The sequence below is a fragment of the Oryzias melastigma genome, linkage group LG15, assembly GCF_002922805.2.
Source record: "Oryzias melastigma strain HK-1 linkage group LG15, ASM292280v2, whole genome shotgun sequence".
Lineage (NCBI taxonomy): Eukaryota > Metazoa > Chordata > Actinopteri > Beloniformes > Adrianichthyidae > Oryzias > Oryzias melastigma.
The window spans coordinates 26,374,051-26,378,710 of NC_050526.1; positions in this window are offsets into that span (position 1 = coordinate 26,374,051).

Below are 4,660 nucleotides of genomic sequence, written 5' to 3' on the forward strand. Positions count from 1 at the left end.
CTTTAAAAAAATATTGAAAATAAAAGTTTAAATTTGAAAATTGACCTAAATATATAAACTGTTACATTTAAACTAGTTAATGTACAGGATTAGTAATTTCCCAAATATAAGCAGCTTTCTGGGGTAAAGTCCTTTTAGAAATCTTAAAATGAATGGAGACACTTGACTATATGTATGTGGGGGCGTGGCTTTTAGTCCATAGGCCAATAGGACCTGATTGACAACAGGTGATGGAGGTTATAATAGGATAACACCGGGCCAACATCATTAAAAATGATGTCGCCATAATTTCCACATGACCCCCACATAAAATTAGGCCTCACACAGAAAACAAAAATTCTGAATTGAAGCTGTAATTTGAGGACTGAATGTGAACAGGGAGAGAAACAAAAAAGCACAAATTGGAAATAAAAACTGGCATCTGTGACGAAGATGAATTTTCACTTGGAAACAATTTTAGGTTTATAGTTTCAAAATTACAATCTAGTTTTGTATTCACTTGAAGCTGATTCTCATTTGACTCCAAACTGCTTCTTATAAAATATGAGGAAATAAAACAAAAAACACACAGATTAACTAGCTTCCTAATTTAACTTTGTAACAGAATTGGTCTTTTAAAAAAAGCAGTAAGCAGGTCAGCAACAGACATTCATCATGTTGGTGTCCTACATAGAAAACACACCAGGTTGTAAAACCTTGAACTTTACTCATCATTATTAGTCTTATGACATAGAAGTCAAATGTGGTGTGAAAAGGAGGAACTTTAAACTTCTTCTTTTTTTATTTTGTTGTTTACTTTTCACATAGTCTGTTTTTACCATAACTTTATTGATATCTTGTGTTTTCCAACTATTTTTTTTAAAATAATCAACAAAAACTGAATTGTTGAGCATGCAATCTAAGATGAGGTTTGAAATGAGCTCCACATGATCCAATATGATGTATCCAATGACGTAACTTGATATTTAGATTGGAAATGGAATTATCATTATAAGTTCCGTTTTTTTTTTTTGTTTGTTTGTTTTTACACACATTCTGTCTTTCACAGTCAAAGTGTTTCTATGACGAATATTGCAAACCAAACTTAGCTTTTTGAAGTGGGAATTTCACTCGTCTCCAAATATTGTAATTTATATATTTAAAACAGGATTTTTAATATAAGGCTTTGCCATTTAAAGGTTTCATCACACTTATTAAAAAAAGAATGGAAACTGATTTTAAATCTTTCCATGAAACTCTCATTGTATTTCACTACATTTAGTACATTTGAAGTCTACATACAGTAGAAGGTAAAATCTTATTCTATCATAGACCAATATGATCTCCTTTTTTAAATTTTATTTATTTATTTATTTATTTATTGGCTCTTGTTACGGCTGTGGCCGTATTTGGTTTTATTTTCTTTTTGGTCTTGTGGAGTTTTTGTCAGAGTGGGACATCTTTGTGTTTTGTGGATCTTTGTGTGTTTTTCTGTTGATTTCTTTCAGGTGTGGTGCTGGAGGCGTGGCTCCCCATTGGTCAGACCTGAAGGAGGGGAGCCTTTAAAACCACCATTTGGACCTCCAGACCACGAGAAGGGAGCTGGGCTGCAACAGCCTCCACTGCAGCTCAGTGAACTTCTCCACCTGTTTTGTTTTGTGCACACTTTGTAGTTTCTTTGTGGTTTAGTTTAGGTCCCACTCTGTGTTCTGTGTTTAGTGTTGGTTTATTTTAAGTGAAGCTGTAGGGGTGAACCGCCATTTTCTTTAGTAAATGTTTTCTCCTGTTTATGTTAGTCCAGGGAGGTTAGTGTTTGTCGTTATTTTACTGTTTCTTTTGCAGGTAAGCTCCCTGGGTTGAGTTAGTTGGGTTTTTGTTTGTTGTTTTGGCCTTGGTTCACCCTGAAGCCTTTTGCTTCACTTTTAGTTATGGTTTTGGTCTTTGTAAATAAATTGTGTTAACTTTTTATGGAGACTTTTGTTGTGTTTTGTTACATATTTCATTTAATTTACCTTTATGTTAGGCCCTGCACCCCTAGACTAAACGGGGCGTAACAGCTCTTCTGCCTTTTTTTTAGCTGTCTTTTTCTAATGAATATTATTTTCAGCTCTTCATTAGTTGATTGAAATTACTGCTGGATCTTGGTTTTGTCTTTTTTACTAGTTTGAACCATAATTATTTGTAGATTAATCCAAACACATAAACAAACCTCAGCTGTTTGTCTCTGAATTTTACTTCTGACCTTTTCAGACACGGTCAATGTTGTTTTTATGACTTTGTTTTTATTATTATTATGGGGTTTTATTTAGTTTTTTGCAAAAATCATTAGTGAACTACACCCATGAGCCCACTGTAAGCTTGTGTTCCTGTATAATGATGCTGCTGATGGATTTTTGTCAGAGTTTGTGTTTGTGAATAACATTTTCTTAAGCGGATTTTTGACATTTTGGTCACGATTATCAGCTCAGCATTCTCCAGAGCTGGCTAAATCTTTTTTTTTTTAACCTGTTCTTTGTGTAAAAATGAAAAAATCAGGATGAACCTTTAATTTTTTTTCCTCTTTAGTTTATGCATCAAGCTGCAGAGATTAAAAATGACATGTTTGACTTCTGACTGCAGATACACAGCCTCAGTAAAGCCCTTTTGAGAAGTCTGACAGCTTTCAAATCCTGTTAGGTTAAGTCTTTCATGGAGTATTTCTTGCATATAGGTGCTTGTTAGTTTTAATATTTCGAGGACATTTGATGACATCAGATCTTCAGACCGAGATCCTTTACTGTCAGCCTCTCAGAGAACGTTGACTTTGAATCATCAGATGTGCTTTCATCATTCTTACAGGAAACCTTTTTTCATGGTTGACCCTCCTCTGGATGTGTCGTTCAGGTGTTTTTGTTGATGAATTTATCTTTTTTTGTTAACGAAACTTCATTTTACTTTTTGGTCTTTTGGATTTTTAATCCTTGTTGGTTTTCTAATTCTAATTGGAGCTTCTTTGGCTAAAGAGACTAGGATTTATTGCCTTTTGCTTTGTGGTTCTGCGTGTTTTCAGTTTGGGTTTGACAATCTGCGACTGTTAACTCTGAGGACTTAAAGCATTTTCCAAACCTACAGGAAAACTAATATTGAAGACTGTTTCTTTGCAACATCTTTATCAAAAGATTCAGTTATAATCTCCTCTGAAAGTAGAAATGATCCTTTGAGTTTTGACGTAAAATAGTGCGGCTAAACCACCAAAAACAGTCAGAACCTAATATTTGTCAAAGCTGCATTTCCAAGTCAACCTCCAGCTGAGTGGGGGTCTTTAAATGTCCGTCCCTCCACCCCGACTTGTTTAACTTCATTCTCCTCCCCAGCAGAACAACATAATTAACTTCATCTCCATTCCTCGCTCTAATGAGCGCTAACGTCTGCCAGCGATGGCCAGGCTCTGGTGGAATGTGTTGGGCCGGCTCTCACCGGAGACGGACGTGGCGGCGACCTGAATGTCACTGACATTTTTTCGCGGCACTCGTTTGGTGAGCGCGTGTCCGCAGGCCAGGGAAATCTCTGTGCCCTCCAGAAGAATGAGACTGTGGCAGAGTGTCATTTTTAAATTGGACTGGGTTCCTCCCTGCTCGCCGTTTGGACCTCACATGAGCGTCATTAGCATTTGTAGGAACTGTGAGACATTTACCACCGCGGACTGTGACAGATTTCTGCGGCTCAACTTTACTGTTGCCCTGGGGGGACGAGACAGTGCCCGCCATCTGTTGATTTTGACTGCAGCCTGCACTTCCTTTAGAGGCTGCTTTTCTGCCACAGTGAAAGGTCCAACGGCAACTCTGGTCTGAGCAGAAAAGCCTGGAAATCACACTTCAATTACGAGGTGTTTTCTTGGACCTTGATGTGTTAAAGTGAAGTGAGAACTTGAATTTGGCCTGAAAAACAGGAGTTTCTTAGACATTAGTGTTAGCGTTATCGTCCTTTGAAATGATCCATTAAATCATTTTCCCAACCAAAGCCCCCCCCCCTCCAGCCTTTCTCACAAACATTACTGGAAAAACCTTAATGGTATAATTGTTTATTTAGCACAGACATAAAAGAAAAAAAAAATACATGCAGCATTTTTTTCTACAACAAAAATCTTTTGCAGCTTCCTTCTTAGTCTAACGGAAGGTCTATTTTTTTCTTCTTCTCTTTTACCATTTTCTGCTTATTTCCTGCAGAAATATCATATATAAATCTACACTATATTACCAAAAGTATCGGCTCACCATCCAAATGATCAGAATCAGGTGTCCTAATCACTTAAAATCAGGCCCTCAGGCATGCAGACTGTTTTTCTAATTGTATTTAAGGTTTGAACTCAAATGCTTCTTCTTTATCGTGGTTTGAGCTTCAGTGCAAAAGCTGAATGATTGAAGGGCTTCATGTCCAGATAGAATTTCAGTTTGTTCACACAAAAACGTTTTGGTTCAGAAAGGAGCCGTTCATTTGTTTCAGCTGACGGCTTTTTATAAATCAAACGACGTCTCCTTCAGTGTTTGATCCTGTGAGTGGAGAGTTGAGAGTTCGACTAGAGTTTGTCTGTAAAAAGATGTTTAAGTGGAGGGCTCTCACTGCTCAGCCATCTCAGTCTTTAGGTGAATTCAATACTTTTTATATTTCATTCTTTTGTAAAAACTGAGCAACTTTTGGACTC